Source organism: Ovis aries, chromosome 9, assembly GCF_016772045.2.
Source record: "Ovis aries strain OAR_USU_Benz2616 breed Rambouillet chromosome 9, ARS-UI_Ramb_v3.0, whole genome shotgun sequence".
In the NCBI taxonomy this organism is placed as follows: Eukaryota; Metazoa; Chordata; class Mammalia; order Artiodactyla; family Bovidae; genus Ovis; species Ovis aries.
The window spans coordinates 23,749,460-23,769,999 of record NC_056062.1 but is presented as its reverse complement, the minus strand read 5'-3'; the positions used below and the strand labels follow the sequence as shown (position 1 = coordinate 23,769,999).

The following is a 20,540-nucleotide window of genomic DNA, read 5'->3' as shown; positions in this document are numbered from 1 at the left end:
TTTTGTTTTCCTTAAACAGTGAAAAGAGCAAATTATATGTTCTAACAGTTGAATGCATCAATAATTAATGAGTTAAGTAACCTCATAAAAGTGACAGTACAATATTTTCCCCAAGGAGATGAGGATTAAATGAAATAAAGCATCTGTCTCTACGGCTCAATTACTTACTAAGTAAAGGTAAATGACCACTTTAAATGAGTCAAATAACCTCAAGAATGACACTATTTTTCACCCATTTGAAGGGTAAAGTTTAGAGAAATAAATTTTAAGTTTGCTGTTAAATGTCACTTGGAATCTATCAGAAATAAACTACATTCACTCAGTTTTACTCAGCATCTGAAACTGTATTTTTTGCTGGGGCGACTAGGGTCAATTTACTAATCATGCCTTCCTTTGATCAACCATTTTTTCTTAGGCGAGAAAAATCTACCCTTGATGCAATTATCAAATCAATTTTTATCCTACATTTTACAAAACGAGAGTTTTCTCAAGTAGCTACATAACTGCTAAAGTTTTAAAGAGTTTAAAATATATATATATTACCCAGCAAAATTGCTCTGCAAAAAAAAAAAAAAAAAAAAAGCAATCTTGACCCCAAGTAAAGTAATCTTAGTGCTTAAAGTGGTCATCCAAAACCTCAAAGGGGACAAACAGGCAACCACATTTTTAGTACCCACCTCTCCAGAAGAAAGGGCTGTTAGACAAATGCTATTAATATTGACAGCAACTGTATCAAACTGACACGCAGGAAGGTGCACTTCAGGACTAAGTACCTTCCTTGGAGTTCATTATTATGAACTATGACTGTCGCATTAGAAAAACTGCTGTCATTTCATTTTATGAATGCTGAATCAGGCAGTTTTAGTTAACTGCAACACTTTACAAGCAGGCTATCAAATAAGCCCCAATTACCAAGTTGTTCCAGACACAGAACTTGTGTTTCTATTATTAAGTATAATTAAAGAATTAAAAGGATCAGTTTATTTTTCTTGATACCTTAGTCTAAAACGATCTGCAATAAGTCTCTGAACACCCAAGTGACTCAAATTCCTTGAGCTACACAAAACACTCCTCTGGAATGCCAGTCTTCCAAATGGCAAGACTATAAGAACACACAAATGATACACATTCTCCACATAACACATGAAGGAGTAAAAAGATTTCAAACTCAATAAATTTACGGGGGGTGGGGGGAGAAAAAGTGGAAACAAACGTCCCAAATCTGTCTTCAACCAGAATGGCATTTTGTAGCAGTGCAAGAATTCAGGCATTTATTTCATTAGTATTCCGCACACTGGGGGACATTCAGTAACTGCTGGTGACAGATGAGCCGAGAAGAAGCCTCACCAACAAACAGTATTAACAGGTAATGTTGCAAATAAGTCATGGAACAGCGGGAGAAGGAATGTGGAGGAGTGGAAAGAGTAACACTCTTCGGCCAAATTTTACATTTAGAGCAAATCAGTCACACGCTCCTCCGGCGGCGGGGGTCGGGGGGGAAGTATTTGGTGTGACCCAGAATAACCAAGAGGTACACACACACACCGCAAGTGCCACTTCCACTACAGTTTGATGGTCATGCATTTGGATAATTATAGTAGAAACGTGTGTTTTGGAAACACAGCTAAGACCACACCCTAGGACTGAGAACCGGGACTTTAAATGCTAAGGATCAGAGGTCCACGCAGCACCTGAGTCGGACGGTCTTGTTGCACAGGTGTAAGGGATCGGGGCACCAACTTCAAGGCAGGTGACCAGGAGGGCCGCGTGTCCGGGCGAGGCGTGGTGGAGTCCGAGAGAAGGGGGTGTGGATCCGGGGACCAGCACTGGGAGAGGAGGGAGGGAAGGCGGCCGCTGATAGAAAAGGAAGGTGGGAGCTCCGGGTCGGGGGGCGACTATCGACGTGGGAGGGGAAAGCGCCCAGGAGCCAAAGGTCACGGGCGGAGGCAGAACTGGGCACGGGAGGGGGCGGCGAGCACGCGCGGGGAGACGCGAGTGGAAGGAGGCAGGGGCGGAGAAAGGCAGAGCCGAATGAATGACCACCCGGGCGGCCGGGGCGCGGAGGAAGGGCCCGGGGCGCCCGCGGAGATGCCGCCGCAGCGCCGGGGGTGGGCGCCGGGGCGGGCCCCCGGCAACGGTGGTGGGGTGGGGGATGAGGAAGCCCCGCGCCGGCCCCACCGCGCCCGCCTCTCCGCCAAAATGGGGTCGCGGAGCAGGCGAGCCAGGGGTGTGAGGGGAGCGGAGAAAAGGGGAAAAAAATAAACCACTCACCCTCCGCGCGAGCCTCCAGGCGCTCTCTCTCAGCCCCGTTCCTCCGCCCTCCTCGAGCCGCGGCGGCGGCTCCTCAGCGGCGCTAGGGGGAGCCCCGGGCCCGGAGCGGGGCAGCGGCGGCGGCGGCGGCCGGACCGGGAGCCCCTCCGCACCTGCCCCTGTGGCGGAGCCGCGACGAGCCAGTCGGCGGCGGCAGCGGCGGCGGCGGCTCCTCCGAGCGGGGAGGGCAAATGACCCGGATGTACAGGGTAACGGCAAGGAGGGGGAAGGGGGAATGCCAGGAAGTGAGGGCGCCGCGGACCTGTCCGGCCGTGCGCATGCGCCGCGCGCCCGCCCCGCAAGGTAAACCCAGTCTTCCTTCCCCGCCCCCTTTGCTCCAGCCCCTCCCCTAGGGGGCGGGGCGAGGCCGGAGACAGGTGGTCGGGAGGGCTCCGCGAGGAGAGGAAGGGGGCGCGGCTACCTTCTCCGCTACCCCGCCCTCCTTAAAGGCGCAGAACCTTAAAGGCCGAGATGGCTTCTGGGTGGACCCGCGTCTTGCACCCTTCTCATTTTACAGATGGAGAAACTGAGGCTCAGAGGTGACAGTGACCTGCCTCAGGTCAGTAAGCTCAGAGATGGCAGAAATTGGAACTCGAGACTCGCAGATCTGGACTCTGCTGAACCCATCAAAGTCGGGCACGCCTTTCCCTCTCTGCCAGGTGCTGATTGAGTCTCAAACTCCAGATACTGCAGATGCGCTTGGCAGGCTCCCCAGAGCCGAGAGGTACACCGTTATCGCCTGCGATGGTATCGTGGAGACGCCCTTGGGAGGTGTTAAATAATCAGTCTGAGAACAGAAATCAGGCGCCACTGGAGACTTGCATGGTGCTACACATAGCACTTTCAGATAAATGAGACTCTGTTCTGGGGTCTGGTCTGGGTAACGCTATCTGATGGACAGAGAAGTTGGATGTGGTAGAGGGCGCAGCTTCTTCATTTTCCCCAAATTCCCCTTTCACTCTTAACATAAAGGTTCCCTCTTTACTTAGAAAACAAGAACATCCCATCTAGTTAGCTCATCCTAACCCCGTTATGAAATTCTCAGATTTTTGTCATTAATGCCAAAGTGTAAATAATGATCGCATCTCCCAGGGATATTTGCAGTTTGACTGCTAAGCAGATAGTAACTATGAAGGTAAATGGTCCTAAACATTTTGAGGTCAAGATCCCTATTGAAAATCCTATAAAAGGATGCACTTTTCTCTCCAGGTTAATGCATACAGGCACATGAACTGCACACAATTTCAGGAAATCTTTGGATCCAGGAAGCCTATCTATGAAACCCTGATTATGAACCCCTATTCTAGTCAAATAGGTAAGATCCCAGTAGTGATCTAGGCCTTACCATAGGTAGCCAAGCAAACACTCCTTGCCCCAGATCCAGAAGGCAGCACTTAACCTTACGTAGCTTTCCGTCTTGCTCTTGAGTTACATGGAGACCAAGTGATATTGGCCATATTACAAAGAAATGTGGTTAAGAGTGTCAGGAGAGAGCAGGTGGCTTTATCAAGGCACACACTAAGGGCAAGAGTCCTAGGCCTCAGACTTTTACCCTAATTATCATATTTAAGGATGATTTGGGGGTCTTACACTGTATCCATTATAATCTTCATCAGTTTCAATGGAACACAGGACGCTGATGTTTTGCAAACACTGATGCTAACAGAACAATCTCCACAATCCAAGAACTCTGATCCATTTGTCTGATACACGGACACCTACTCTTAAATAACTCTGGTCCATATCGACCCACTGTCCTCTGTTTGAACCAGAGAAAGAGTTCTTACACCTGCTCAGTCGAGCTGCCAGCAACCACACACCTGGAACCGAGTCTCCCATGGAGAGCAAGAGGAATCTTGTCTGTAACATCCTCCACATGTGAACATCCAGTTTAGCTCAAGTATCTCCAATTATGTGCAGCTCATTATCCTTTAATTGTGAGGAGCCTCTTTTTAATTAATTATTTTGGCCTCACTCCACAGCATGTGGAATTTTCTCAAATGCGGACTGTACCTTCACCCCTGCAGTGGCAGGGACCACTGGACCACGAGCGAAGTCCTAGGAGCCTCTTCTTTTACACTGATCAGAAATCTGATGCCCATCAACTGTCATTCATTGGTCCAAATTTTATTTCTGGAAAGTGACATAGACATGATGCTGGCCTGGAGGAGCTTACAGACCAGCAGAGAAAACAATCCATTTGATGAGTGATAACTGTAAAATAGAGGATGAGTCCCAAGAGGAGCATAGACTGCTTTTTTCAGAGACACCTTTCTCCTTATCAGCCCTACACACGTTCCTGACCTGTGTAAGCTCTGCCACTATCCCATGTGGGAGGTCCTGGAAGAGGGGACAGAAAACAAAAACCTAGGAGAAGTGATTAATTTGCTCTTCCACGACCCCTTCTTCATCCTTCTGCATAAATGTAAGCACATTTCAGCTGTGGTCAAAGTCTCAGGTTGAAAAAAAAAAGAGGATGCAAAAAAAGATGTTTACATAAAAGTACTAGGCTCTAATGATGATTTAACCATGGTGGCTTGTTAGCATTTTTTTTTTTTTTGAATCCTTAGTATATGTGTCAGGCACTGTACCAAAAGCCCTTGACTTGCATTTCCTCTTTTGCTTTTTACAAATTCACTCCCTGAGTCATTCAATCAACACAGTTTTGTCCCTCTACTGTGTCCCAAGCACCATGTTGAGGGTTTAGGGTAAAGCCAGTAAGTCATGTGGTTCCTGTCCTGGAAGGGCTGAAAATTCAGTAGAGGGAAGGGCTATAACCCCACAATTACAACATGGCATAATTCATTGTAATTTCGGAGGGTGGAGCAACTAACCCTCCCTGGAATGGCTGTGAAGGCTTCAGAGAGGATGAGCTTGGTCTTGAAGAGATGGGGGAAGGGCCAAGAAGGAAAGTCACATGGGCAGAGGAAGGGGAGGTCATGACATGCTTGGGGGGAAGACTGGGTGGTTGGAAAGGACCTCCTCAAACACCATCCTAAGGAGTCTGAACTTGCCTCCGGAAGGCAACCACCAGTAAATAAAAGCTTCTAAGCAAGGGAGAGACATAATCAGATGTGTTTTATATCAAGATCACTCTGACCACAGTGTCCAACGTGGACTACAGTGGGAGAGAGAGGAGACCAGCAGACCAGAGAAGCTGTTGTGAGGTCCAGGCGCGATACAGTAAGAGCCTGTTCTAGGAAAATGGCAGTGGAGAGAAGGAATGGACAACAGAATTGAGATATTTACTGATATATTATATAATTTACACGTTTGTGACTAGTGGAATTTAGGGGAAGAAAAAGCAGAAACTGTGGGTCATGACCCTGCGGTTCCTAGCTTCACAGATTAATCTGACAGTGACACCATCCAATCCCAAAACCTTTCCAGTTCTCATTCCTATTCTCTTCCAACATTTATCCATGTAAATGAACACTGCTTCACTTGGTATCTTCAGATATGTGCAACTACCTCCTAATATCTATTCCTATTTTTCCAGGCACATTTATCACTTTAAGGCTGCAGAATATTTCATCATGTTGAAATAGCTCTCTTTCCTTTCAGTTGCTAAAGGTCCACACCCTGCACACCTGGTTCACCCTAGACTTATTTGACTCTGGGCAATTTGCAAGGGATGAGTTGAGCGAGGAAAGGGAGCCTTTAGGTGAAGGGTATTGGAAAAGCGTAGCCTCAAGGGCCAGGAAAGCTGCAACTCTCATGGGAGACACTTGGGCAACCCTATTGCAGGCAGAAATTACAAAGCTATCGAAAAGAATTTATTGACCATGGGAATCCTAATATCTACTCTCTATGGCAAACCTAAACAGTGTATTAAAAAACAGAGACATTACTTTGTTGACAAGGTCTGTATAGTCAAAGCTATGATTTTTCCAGTAGTCACGTATGGATGTGAGAGTTGGACCATAAAGAAGGCTGCGCATCAAAGAATTGATGTTTTCGAAATGTGATGTGGAGAAGACTCTTGAGAGTCCCTTGGACAACAAGGAAATGAAACCAGTCAATCCTAAAGGAAATCAACCCTGAATATTCATTGGAAGGACTGATGCTGAAGCTGAAGCTCCAATACTCTGGCCACCTGATGCAAGAGCAGACTCACTGGAAAAGACCCTGATGCTGGGAAAGATTGAGGACAGGAGGAGAAGGGGGTGACAATGAGATGGTTGGGTGGCATCACGGACTCAACGGACATAAGTCTGAGCAAATTCCAGCAGACAGTGAAGGACAGGGAAGCCTGGCATGCTGCAATTTCATGGAGCTGCAAAGAGCTGGACATGACTTGGTGACTGAACAACAACAACAGTTCTCTATGGCCTAATCCATCTCATCCATTCACTGCTTCATTCATTATTCCCTCTTGGAGCAATGCATATTTGTGAACCACCAGGCAACAAAGCAGAGCTAAAAGCACCAGGGAGCTGTCGATTTAGCCCCGCCAGGGTTTGGACACCTGTCCTACAACCTCCACAGGTTAATCTCAGAACTTCAGTTTCCCCACAGTTTGTTCTAAAAATTAGTTTAGATAAAATTTGCTCAGTACTTGGGACAGAATTAAGCCTATATTAAGTTCAATAATTATTTTCAGTCTTGGTTCCTCCTCTGCCTCCTGGATGCCCAGCAATTTCCCCAGTTTCTGAGCACACCTAGAGGGGGCAGTGCATGTGCTAGAGCTCAGAGCCTGAAGCTGCCAGAGTGAAGCAGGGCACGCACTTCCCCTCTCTAACCTTCTATTTCCCTTCTGTGAAATGGACATGAAAACGTACTCACAGGAATGTTTCCATGCTCTTATAAATGCTGTATAGGGAAATCTCCTTGGACTGAAAGACCAAACCAGTCCATCCTAAAGGAAACCAACCCTGAATATTCACTGGAAGGACTGATGCTGAAGCTGAAGTTCCAATACTTCGGCCACCTGATGCCAAGAGCCGACTCACTGGAAAAGACCCTGATGCTGGGAAAGATTGAAGGCAAGAGGAGAAGTGGATGACAGAGAACAAGATGGTTGGATGGCATCACTGACTTAATGGGCATGAATTTGAGCAAGCTCCAGAAAATGGTGAAGGACAGGGAAGCCTGGCGTGCTGCAGTCCATGGGGTCACAAAGAGTTGGGCACAACTGAGGGACTGATCAACAACAGGAAAATGAGTTCAAACCCCCAAAGTACTCTGTCATTACTATTACTGCTATTATAGAATAGACATCACTGTTTTCTTGGTTTCTCCCCACTAAAGAAAAAATGATGACCTTAGCATAAGTTCCATGGATTTTAATCGATGGCTCAAAGGATCTGAACATTGCTATGGTTCTTGGTTTGTACGGTCCAATGGCTCTTAGAGAGGATTCCATGAATAGCTGCTGCCACTGTTAACTCAAATACACCATCCAGTATGTTTAAGCACCAAAATTATAGCTTTTGTTGACTCTGTATCGAGTCTTTGTCCTTAATCTAACTTTCAGGGACTTCTCTCAACTGCTCTCCTCCTCCTCTTTGAGGAATCAGTGAATACTGAGTCCCTGAACAAAGAGGCACCTTCCCAGATATTTCTACCACAGCCCAGGCTGAGGATGAAGACCCAAGGGTCATGCCTTACAGACACAAGCATCCACCCAATGTGTGAGTTTAATGAATGCAGAAGAGGATGGGGAAGGAGGCCTGGGACTCCCTGAGCAGGGTTCAAAGCCTATTCAGCGTGAAGGATGACATCAGAGCTGCTCCTCAAAAAGAACCAAAGAACAGACTCAACAGTTCAATCCCAATATATTCCTGTGATTTAGCAAAACATTAAACAATCTCCCAGAGGCCGTCAAGTTGTCCGGATGGCCATATGCCCCCAGAGTTACAAGGTGTATCCCTGAGCCTCCTCACATTTCCAAGTGCAACACAGTGCTCATTCTGGGCAGCTGCAGTTCAAGTTCCACCAGCCCTCTGGGTGACCGGTAGGAAGGCAGCATCTGCTGGCCCCTCCCTCCGCCCTGAGTACACTTGCCGTGCAGCTGCGTCTCAGCCTCCTCTAGGGTCACTCCTCAAAGTGGCCCCTCCATTCCTTCCTGAAGTGGGCCTTCCCTTCCATATTCCCTCGTATGTCACTGGCTTTTTTTTTTTTTCCCCCTTCTAGCACTTACCACAACCTGTAATTTTCTTTTTTAAGCTTTAAAAAAATATTTTAAATTAAAAAAAAAAAAAGACTTTCAACACGATGTCAGCTCAGTGAAGGCGGAGGCCAAGGCTACCCTGCCCACTCCTACACCTGTCCCTACATCTGGGTGTGCCCACCCAGCTCCTCGGAGACCTTGATAAATACGTGGAATGAGGTTAAAATTTGAGTTAAAAAAAAAAAAAAGAGGTTTCTGGCCTCCTCTACCTTTCTTTCACTCTGACTATATGAATAATATTTACATGTTGATTGCAGAAAAAATTTGAAAATTCAGAGGAGCAAAAGGAAGAAAATAAATACCCCATGAGCTAACCTCCTATACCATGTGGACATGCTTCCAAATGTTTTTACTATGTCTATATCTACGTAAAGATAATGCATTGACTTATATAAAAATGGTTCATATTTTGAATTATCATCTGCTGTGTTTCATCTCATGATCTATCTTGGTCATCTTTCCTTAACAAAGGTACTTCAGCACCTTGTTGTTAAAGGCTCCATGATACATACATGTGGGACCCTGTGCCACTCCACAAAGCATTTAACAAGTTTCCCAGTGTTAAGGTAAAGGGTTGGTTTCTTCAATGTCAACAAAGGTAACATGCTGTTAATATAGCCCTCCCCTCTTCACCAGTTTCCCCTTTTCCGCTCTGTGTTTGTATTGCTTTTGAGCTGTATTTCTACAGAACTCTATTCCCCACCATCCATTCACCACCTGGAGTCATTAGAGTCCCCATCAACTAGAAGCAAAATTGTTTGCAACCGGAAAAGCTCGAGTATGACGAAGCCAGGACAACATCGAGGAGTTCATTTCAGGAATGTGCAGCTGATACAGGCGACAGAAATAAAGAGTGTGTCTTCTTGCCAAGACTTGAACGTAAAAAGAAGAAAGCAGACTGTATGTCTTCATGTCTCCTTCCCAAACCCTGTTCTATGGCTAGGTTTTTCCCAAGAGGGATGGGCTGGTCCATGGAGTTGACTGATGTCGTAACCAGTCTGTGGGCCAAAGCCTGTGCCCCACTTAGAGAAGAGCTGGCTACAGAAAAGTCTACGAGGGCATGGAAGCAGATGCTGGCCTTTCCCACAAACAGTTCTCTCAGTCCCCTTGTGTGGCTCAAGAACCTTTTTGCATTTCAGCTCAAAAGTCACACCCTCCACAAGAAAAGATCTCCCCCTGCCCACCTGGAGAAACAGACCCCCCTCCAAAAGGACCCCTCAGTGTTCCAGCGCGCCCATGGCCTGACCCACCTGCCCACCCCCACAGCGGCCAGGTCACCTTGTGAAGGCACAGGAAGGGGTCACGGAAGGTGGGGCTGAGATGTTTGAAAGTCAGATCCAGAGGGATGGAAGGGAGAGGAAGGGCTGGGTAAGCCATCCATTCCCAGGCCTCACCCCACTATGACCCAGAGACCCAAAGAGAGGTTGATCTGCTGTTCCCCCACCTTTTATGGCACCCCAACAGAGGCAGACAAAACTACAAAGGAAGAGAATCCCTTGTTGGTTACAACTATCACAACACTGTTAATCCGCTATACTCTAATATAAAATAAAAAGTTTTTTAAAAATTAAAAAAAAGAGAATCCCTAATTGTGTCAAGGGTCACTAATTTATCAATGCCATTTAAATAAGATTTTGTGCGAACTTACAGTTACCAAAAGAGAAGGCGGGTGGGATACATTAGGAGTTCGGGATTAACAGATACGCACTACTATAGATACAATACATAAACAACAAAGACCCACCTGTAAGTAGGAACTATGGGCTTCCCTGATAGCTCAGTTGGTAAAGAATCCACCTGCAAGGCAGGAGACCCCAGTTTGATCCCCAGTTTGATCTGGGTTGGGAAGATCTGCTGGAAAGGGGATAGGCTACCCAATCCAGTATTCTTGGGCTTTCCTGGTGGCTCAGCTGGTAAAGAATCTGCCTGCAATGTGGGAGACCTAGATTCGATCCCTGGGTTGGGAAGATCCTCTGGACAAGGGAAAGGCTACCCACTCCAATATTTTGGCCTGGAGAATTCCATGGACTGCATATAGTCCATGGGGTCACAAAGAGTCAGACACAACTGAGCAACTTTCACTTTCACAAGGAACTATATTCCCTTTCTTGTAATAACCTATAATGGAAAAGAATCTAAAAAACAACACACACACATAACTGAATCACTGTACTATACACCTGAAACTAACACAGCATTGCAAAGCAACTACTGTTCACGGGCATGCTCAGTCGTGTCCGACTCTCTGCAACCCCACAGACTAACCCGCCAGGCCCCTCTGTCCATGGAATTTTCCAGGCAAGGATACCTCCGTTTTAAAAAGAGAGAGAGAGATTTTTGTATGTGTTTTCCAGAAATATCATGGTTAGAGGAAAGAGAAAATAGTTTGGATTGAAATACGGTAATGACAGAAGCAACCAATACCTGTGATCAATGGTTTCATTTTGGCTGGTTTCCACTCATTTTCTAATTCAATCCTTATAACAACATCAAGAGAAAGATTTTACTGCTTCCAGTTTCCAGGTAACAAAATTCCGGTGAGGTACAAAAAAAAAGGTTAAGTATTTTGCTGGAGGTCACAAAGTTACTAAGAGACGAAGCTAAGATTAGACCCCAGGTCCTAAAGCTCTTGACATGCATGAGTCACTCAAACTTCCTTGCTTCCTACTTGCCCCTTTCTTTCTACAAATATTAACTTAATCTCTCAATGTCCAAGCTTCATCTAAAATACTAGATGACTCAACTTTTTTTTTTAAGATTTCTTTTTTTATGTGGACCATTCTTTCTTTAAAGTTTTTATGGAATTTGTCACAACATTGCTTCTGTTCCATGTTTTTGTTTTTTGGCCATGAGGCACGTGAGATCTTAGCTGCTTGACCAGAGATCACGCCTGTACCCCCTGCGTTGGCAGGTAAAGGCTTAACCACTGGACAGCCAAGGAAGTGCCTAAACTACTTATCTTTAACAGGCACAATAACCACCTAATTCACTGCTATTGTCAGGGTTAACTACAATAATAGATGGAATAGGAAATCCTCCATAGTCTACCACTTTTTACTCTAAAAACAGCAGTGACATACAACTAAATCTAAGACATCCCTGGTCTTGGTAAACTCTTAAGTAGTTAAAACAATTATATGTTACAGATTATTTGAGTTTTGAAATTTGCAGTTTTAGTATTCAGACTCAGAATGCTGTATGTCACAGTGGCTGAGGGCTCAGACCCTGTACTCAGAGTCTGAATTCCTCCCTTCATTCTCTCATCTGTAAACACTAGGAAAGTAATGGTATCCACTGTCAGAATGATGTTATCGCAAGTAAAACAGGGCAGTGCCTGGCAAAGGCGGCGATGGCTTAGTTGTCAAGTCATGTCTGGCTTTGCAACCCCATGAACTATAGCCCACCAGGTTCCTCTGTCCATGGGATTTCCCAGGCAAGAATACTGGAGCAGGCTGCCATTTCCTCCTCCAGGGGATCTTTCCGACCCAGGGATTGAACCCATGTCTCCTGCATTGCAGGCAGATTCTTTATTGATTGAGCCACCAAGGAAGCCCTTGTTTGTTATTATTTCTAATTATTAATTAACGTACTACCTTCATTAAGGTGGTATTTGCATAAAGCTGCCCATACTAGCATTATGTATAATAAAAACCAGAAATAAATTTCCCACAGCAGGGAAACAGCATAGTTGAATTTGAAAGAATTGTCTTTAGAATTAATGAAAACCAACTTAATTACAATTTAAAAGCTTCTGCGTTGCCACTTAGGGGCTGGATAATTTTGAACAAGTCATTTCATTTCTCTGAATTTGTTTCCTCACTTTGAAAATGAAGGGTCTACTCTCAATGACTTATAAGCCCTCTCCAGATTTGAAGTTTATATTTCTAAGGTTTTCAATAAATTATAATCCATCAATATCAAGGGTAATAACCAACCCCTAGGTACATAGAGTGATAGTGGTAAAGAATACGCCTGCCAACACAGGAAATATAAGAGATGGGGGTTCGATCCCTGGGTCAGGAAGATCTGGAGACGGGCATGGCAACCCACTCCAAAATTATTGACTGGAAAATCCCATGGACAGAACAGCCTGGTGGGCTTTTGTCCATGGGGTCTCAAAGAGTCGGACAGGACTGAAGCGACTTAGTACACAGCACATATGTACATATAAAGACAGTAGCAACATGAGACAATATTTTATAAATTAACAATCCCAACGTTCTTTAACCCTACTTTTGTTCTATGATGTTAATTACCTGCTAACAGAATTTGTACTGTGTTTATCATGAACCTCTCTGAATAAGGCAGAAGCACCAGGACAACAGGGATGTAGACTGGTCATTTCACTGATCTCTTTATTCCCAGCCACTAGAGCAACGCCTGGCACATACTAGGAGCTCAATTAACATCTGTTGACTGAAAAACTGTGAATATTAAGTTTAAAGAGCAAAGTACAGAGACTTCCCTGATGGTCCAGGGGTTAAGACCCTGTGCTTCCAACGCAGGGAGGGCAGGTTCCATCCCTGATAGAAAAACTGAGATCCGGCAAGCTGTGTGGGGTCACCAAAAAAATTAAAAGAAAAACAAAAGAGCAAAGCACAGAAGTATATACATAAAATAGAATGCCACTCATATAAAATATCTACCCTCATGGGGAAACGGCAGATGGGATCAGAGAAATTAAAACTCAATGACAACATGAGAGTAGGGATGAAAGAATTTTATTTCCCTTCAATGTTCTGAATAAATTTATCTGTTCAAAAAGATGGCATTAGAACAGAGAAGCATGTAAAGAGGAGAAAAATGAAGGCGCGATGGAAGACATGTCCAAGGAAGACGACAGCAGACCTGAAGGAAGGGGCCAGAAGGGCTTAAGCAAATAGGAGGCTCTTGGAGGTTAGTTATTCTGTGAATGGAAACAATCACAGGGGTAGAAAGAAAACTAGGTCATATGATTCAGAAAAGAAAAGCCAACTTATTTTGAACTTTTAATTACAAGCTAATTTCTATTAAACTGTTCCCAAGTTGATAGTATTTCCCCATCCACTGCCTCAATCAACAGAAGCTTTGGTCAGTCTGATATTCGGAGGCCTTTGGAGGGTGGCTATCTGTTACTCTTCTTGATCTGCTGCTGTGGATGCAAGAATCATGCAAGAGGCCCACAGACCGAAGCTAACTGGTAAAATGTAGGTCTTTTCATGACTCAACTGATCAACCAGGGTCACACACTGGGGAAAACACAAACAGTACAGGAAACAGCCTTCCCTTCCAGGGGATGAAAGACACACGACCTTATTATCATACAAAGCAACACACAATTGCCAAAGAAACTGATACAGACAAACAGCCTGGAAAGTAAAGGGAAAGGACCATTCCTTTTGGTGTGGGGGAGTCGGCGGTTGGGGGCCTGGGGAGAGATAGGGAGATGTCCAGCCCTTACGCTGAACTTGATCAAATCACCAGGACCCTAGTGCTGTTTGTGGGCTTCATCCTGAACCTTTCACCTGGTCCTACCTTGCTTTTGGGATCACATGCTATTCTGAATGCCTCCAGCCTCCAATGCTCACCTGAGCTTTCATCACCACCAGGCATCTGAACTTTGAGCAAAGCAGGTCAGAGCCCCTGCTGTGAGAGTTCTCGGGACCGGTGTTACATATTTCAAGGACATATCATTATTGTAAATTGCATGGTGATTTCTGTACTTCCTTGAACACTGCGAGGTTCACCAGGGCAGGAGCATGCCTATCATGTCAACCCTGCATCTGCAGTGCTAGCACAGAGAGGGCACCATGCCTGGCACAAGGCATGCACTCAAACCATGGCTGCTGGTCACACAGATGGCAGGGGTCCAGCCTGAGTTAACCCAGTCCTAGGGCCTTTACCCTACTCTGAACCCCCAGCATGGCCGCAGCCCTGGAACCAGGGAATGGATCAGCAGCAGCACAAGGAGGTGAGATGTAAACTGCCCCCCTCTTCTCAAATTAGCCAAAATGATGAGGTCACCAGCTATGTGACACAACAGTTGAAATAGAGAGCTTCAGACAGTATGATGTGAATATGCCAAACAGGAGCTAAGAGCATGGCAAGAGTTTAGGTTCTCACAGTTTCAAGGCCACAGAAGAAGAGATACTGTATAAGGTTAAAAAAGGAAAAAAAATAAATAAATCTTTCCAGGAGAGAATCATTCAAGTCCAAGTTAAAAAGAAGCTTAACTGGTTTAGCTAGCTTCCTCTAAAATCCTGGGGCTGATTTCACATTAGAACACAGGTTGAGGAGTGGGAGGGAGGCTCAAGAGGGAGAGGCTATATGTATACTTAGAGCTGATTCACGGTTGTTGTACAGCAGAAACCTACACAACATTGTAAAGCAATTACTCTCCAATTAAAAATAAATTAAAAAACAAAATTTAGTATTCACCGGACAAAAAAAAGAAAAAAAAAGAACACAGGTTTAATGAGAAAGCATCCATCCTTGGTTTTAATGCCGAGAAGAGGGGAATGCCACCTTGCCTGAACTCTGGTCTTGTTTGAACCCACAGACTCGGAGAAATGTATGTGGTTCTCATTTCAGCATTTATTTAACATTGTTTTTTAATAGGCCACTTGTTATTCATGAGGGCCTGCATCTGAATTTCTGAATGAATCACCTAATTTTAGACAAGGACAGAACCTTGAAATTCATTTTTAATCCAACATCATACTCTTAACTAAATGGTGGAGTCCAAGACAGGTCCAGGGGGTGTTGTCACAGAGCACAATCCCCTAGGCCTGGACTCTGGGTCCAAAGTGAGGATCACACAGGTTCCCATCTACAATCAGAGAACTGCTGAGTTGGTTTCCAAAGGTTAGACTTGATCACTGAAGTGTCAACACAATCCTGCAAAAAAATCTGTACTAATAAGCAGTGTGCAACATTTGATGTGGTGTCTGGTGTGATCTTCCAGGATAAATGAGATCAACTGAAACATTATCCTTTGACTTTCCTGGTGGTCCAGTAGTTAAGAATCCACCTGTCAATGCAGGGGACATGGGTTTTCAATCCCTGGTCTGGGAAGATCCCACATGCCATGGGGCAACGAAGCCCATGCGCCACAATTACCAAAGCCCACGAGCCTGGAGCCCAAGTCCCACAGGAGAAGCCGTAGCAATGAGAAGCCCCCACTCAACACAACTAGAGAGAGCCCATGTGTAGCAGTGAAGACCTAGCACAACCAAAAATAAATGGATAAAAATTTTAAAAAGCACACAACATTATCCTTATTTGACCCTTCATTACTCATAAATCTCCTCCAAGGTAGGGGGGAAAAATGTTAAGAGATGTGTACCAAAGGATGAAGAAGTGGAAATGAAGATTTCATGGGACTTCCCAATTTCCCTTGAGTAAGGGGATGGTATGGCTCCTGGTAGTAATACTGAACTACTTCCTCACAGAGTTCCCGTAAGTACTATTCCTCGTGCCTTTGCCCATGCTGTTCCCTCTGCCACAAACATCCTTCCCCCCCCCGCCCTCATGCTTCCTGTCCAAACTACTCACCAAGACTCCAGTCAGGCATCTCTATAGATATTGCATACGGATTCCCACGTGAATTAGCTTCTGGTTTTACCTCACAGTAAGACATAGTCCTACCTAACCTGACAGTCCTCCTAGGATGTGTCAGAAAGACCAGCTGTGGCATGAGGTTTGCATTGGCACCATGTATTCCATTGAGAAAAGTGCTGTGCAAACACAAGGTTATGTTTTATTAATTTATTACACCTGATTCCTTGGATTTTGATGGATGAATCAACCAGCCCAAGATTAATAGCCTGGCTTACTACACTCATTTCTCTTTCCAAGCCACAAGCCAAAATAAACTCACCCTCAATTTATAACCTTGCAACACGTTCTTTTGCATATCGACTTCTAAATCAAACTGTGGTTATTAAAAAGGATGATTGCATCCGTCAGGATGGGCCATGTTATGCTGCGGTAACGAACAAACCCTAAATCTCAGCCCCAACAATGACCACAGCAGTCACTCTGGGGTCAACAAAAGGAGCCCAACAACTCCATCTTTCTAGACTTCACCTGACACTTTGGATTAAGCAACTCTGTAGCTGATATCAGTTACAAACACATGACTTTCTCCTTTCCTTATTCAACCACCTATAAAGCTATCTTGCAGGGTTGCCATGCAGATTAGATGTGATCCTGCTTTTTAGATACTCAGGACACTGCCTGCCTTATAGGCAGCAGTTGGTAAATGATAAATGGTGGCTAGGAACACTGTCATTACCATTATCTCTTGTTCTTGCTGTTCAGTTGCTAAGTCTGATCCAATTCTTTTGTGACCCCATGAACTGTAGCCTGCCAGGCTCCTTACCTCTCTGTCCATGGGATTTTCCAGGCAAGAATATTTGATGAGTTGCCATTTCCTTCTCCAGGGGATCCTCCTGATCCAGGGATCCAACCTGTGTCTCCTACACTGGCAGGCAGACTCTTTCCCACTGAGCCACCAGGGAAGCCCACCATTATCCCTACTCATCTTCAAATGATAATAATGATATTGTTAGTATAATTCTTATACGCCAAGGGTTCCTAAACGTGTCTGCAAATTGGAATCACCTGGAGATCTTTATAACTACCAGGGCTTGTGCCCAGCCCAGAATCAGTGAATTAACTCATCTTGCGTGTAGCCCTGGCTTTGAAATTTTAAAAGATCCCCAGATGATTCTAACGTATAGACAAGTTTGAGAACCACTGTCACAGAGGCAGCAAGATGCACATCTATACAGACACATATGTCCAGGTGTACACACACTCACCCACACACATACAAGCTGGTCTGCTCCCAGGTTCCATGAATCCTGCCACCTTTATGACAGTGGTGTTCATATCATTCAGGTGAGCGAGGTTGTATGAGGCAACAAACAACCCCTAAATATCAGCCCTAATAACAACCATAGTGGGCCCCTCCAGGGTCAACTAGATGAGCCCAGCAATCTGGTTTTTCTGGTCTTTACCTGATGTTAAAGGCTAAGCATTTTACCCTCAGACCTCACTTCCCCTTTCATAAGTTTGCCAGGCCCACAGTAAATCAGAACCAAAAATATGATACTAGTGTGAACAGACTGGGAGGAGATTTGGTCAGAGGAGAGCCACCAAAGCCTGCTAGTAACTGAGACTCTTTCTTTGTTCAGCTCTCCATCCCCAAGATCCAAAACACAATAGCCAACTTAATAAAAACGTGAATAGGTATTAATAAATGAATTATCACCACTAATAACCTGAAAAAGAAGTGAAAAGCAGACACAGGATCTTAAAAATACAGCACCTAAGTTGAAAACCTTATGGGTCAGCTTATCACCATCATGTTGATTTCTCTCTTTTCGTTCATTTCTCTCAGGTTGAAATTACATCTGCAGAGATGGAAATAAATGAGATCAGGGGATCTATGAACAAAAACAAGGACCTTGAGTAGTAAAGAATCTACCTTGCAATGCAGGGGACTCGGGTATGATCCCTAGTCAGAGAACTAAGACCCCACATACTGCAGAGCAACTAAGCCCGCGTGCCTCAACTACTGAGCCCACACATCATAATTAGAGAATCCATGTGAACCATGGAAAAGATCCTGCATGCCACGATCAAGACTCCAACATGGCCAAATCCATAATCAATTAATTTAAAAGAATGTATTCAAAAAAATGGGGGGCCTTCCACCTGGCAGCAAAGCACCTGTAGGTTGGGTGCAGGCAAAACAGGAAGAATACAGACATCTTACCACCAGCACACAAGTGATTTCCAGCAAATCATCTCTTGCTCGGTGGAATGCTAAGTCTCGGCAGAATCTGGAGAAAATCAGAAAATCCAGCTTGTTTGCCCTAGTTTTGGCAGCTTAATTTAGGAATCACACTGGGCTTTCCATAAACACTTTACCAAAAAATGTATCCTGTGTTGTGAACACGCGAGTTAACTTGGGGCCCAGGGGGAGGAAGCTTTGTGTATGATTCCATAATAGTTACTCTACTATTTTAAAACCAAATGGAAGCCTCAGGCAGCGAAGTCAAAAAAAGAGAGAAATCATTTTCGTAAGAGTATCTGAATGCAACCATCTCTCCTGATGCATTGTGAGCTGTCAATGGTTCTGCTTTTCTCAGAAGCTCATTCAATTATCTCTTATCTGGACCAGGGAGAGGCATTTTCCTCCCATCTAGAGTTAAAGGGAAAAAAAAGGAGGCATAATCCTCTCACAAAAGCCTGAAATGAAAAGCAGTAACTACTCCCAAGGCCCTGCTTATTGTGGAGGAGTTATTAGGCAAAACTTTGAACGGTCTCTGTTAGCGATCTATTTTCTCCGTGACTATCACAATAGGGAGAGGAAGAAATATGGGATCCACAGCCTCAAAACACCTTGCTCCGCTCCTAGGTGCAGCAAGCCACTTAATCTCTCTGAACTTGTTTCCTCTCTGTAAAATGGAAACACCTATGTGACAAGGACACTCTAAGAACGAAAAAATTATGTAATGCATTTTTACATTCAACAATGTAAATACCCCTCCCTCTGATCACTGTCAAACTCTCAGGAACCCACTAGAATGTGAACTTTTAAAAAGTAGGTACAATGCCTTACTTATCTTTCTACAGCCAGATCCTAAACACTTAGAGATAGCAGTTGCCTCTTCAGCATCTATTCCATTTCTCTCCCGCTAAGCAGCATCCCTCATTCATTCAGACCTCATCTGCAATACCAGGGGTGGGTCCAGAATGGTCTAAGCCAATCAGTGTTCCTCTGTCACCATGATTGGTTGAGAGACAGAGGTGTGTCCTGCAATGATCCAATCAGAGGGAAGCTCAGAAATTTTGTTCAATGTCTCTGGGAAGAGATAGGACCTCATTCTTCCCTGAATGTGAACAAGCTATCCACTGGGCTACCTCCAGCACCCACAAAGCACCCAATGAAATATTTCCAAGTATATGAATAAAGATGAGTCTGTGGACAAACAAAGAGCGATGAAATCAAGATTCTCAGAACAGAACTGTAGTAAAACCCTATTAGTACACAGACTGCTGGTTATGCAGCAGGTAAATCAAAGACCAGGGAATGAGAGAGGGCTTCCGAGGCTGACAGATGTGGACCAAATTCTGGTCCTAGAATTCTAATGCCTAAGCCTAGGACCTCAGGCAACTTCCTAAGCCACAGTTTCTGTCTAAGCCACAATTTCTCTCTGACAAACACTACTATCACAATTAAATAAGCGTTTTTTAATGCATCTATTAATACGGAGAAAAGATTGAGAGAATATACCCCAAAATATTAATAGCAATTAGCCCTAGGTAGTTACTGGAAGGACTTTTATTTTTCTCTTTTTTTTGTGTGTACAGTGTTGGATCTTCTATAATGAACATAAATCGGTGGTCTAATAAAATAAAATGAAAATAAAAGCAGGATGATGGCAATTAAAGCATCTAGCCCAGCACCCATGACACAAAGTAGGAAGCCAGCAAATGTTCTGTCCCTATGAACACCCTTCAAACGTTTGGGAACAGCTATCATATGTCTATTTCTTGTTAAATATCTCAGCTAACTTAATGTCATCCTTACATGACTTGATTTCAAGGCTCTCTGCAAAGGCTCCATCTGTTAAAACCCCACTCCGGATATCATAGAACCCGCTCACAGAATCAGCCGCAGAACTTGTTTGCTCATTCATCTGTTAATTCATTCACTGAGTAAACACTGATTAAAAATGTACTATATTGGACATCTTGCTTCTGCCTACCCCCCATTCACAAATGGTTTCCAGATTTCCCTGAGGAACATCTGCCTGCCTTCATTCTCAGTTCCTGGGCTCTGGGGAGACCAGACCCTATCCCAGCTTCTTTGGGGGCTGGCATTTGATCCAAGGTGGCCAATCAGAGCATCACATTCACCTGGCCACTGCGATAGGTTAGGAACAGGCATGTTACCCAGAGAAGGCCAATCAGAGACATTGAAGAAGAAATCTCTCTTTCCTGAGATTTCTGCTGAACTGTTGGAAAGGGGCATTTTTTTTTTCCCTGCTGCTAGAACTGCTGA

At 44.6% G+C, this 20,540-nt stretch overlaps 1 protein-coding gene across 45 annotated transcripts in view; it reads right to left on the bottom strand.

Moving 5' to 3' along the window:
* CYRIB (CYFIP related Rac1 interactor B) overlaps positions 1-20,540 on the bottom strand; it is a 143,122-nt gene that overhangs the window by 78,105 nt on the left and 44,477 nt on the right. For 8 of the 45 annotated variants that reach the window (XM_042254111.2, XM_060393366.1, XM_060393364.1 and 5 more), the window contains exons 3-4: positions 18,246-18,312; positions 17,796-17,880 (exon numbers count right to left, since the gene is read on the bottom strand). The exons of 27 other annotated variants lie outside the window; for them this stretch is intronic. The gene's annotated coding sequence lies outside the window, so the exon portion shown is untranslated. Of the gene's footprint in view, positions 1-2,271; positions 2,347-17,795; positions 17,881-18,245; positions 18,313-20,540 lie in introns of those variants that run through there. 10 more of the 45 variants (XM_042254126.2, XM_042254124.2, XM_042254134.2 and 7 more) reach the window with 2 other exon arrangements.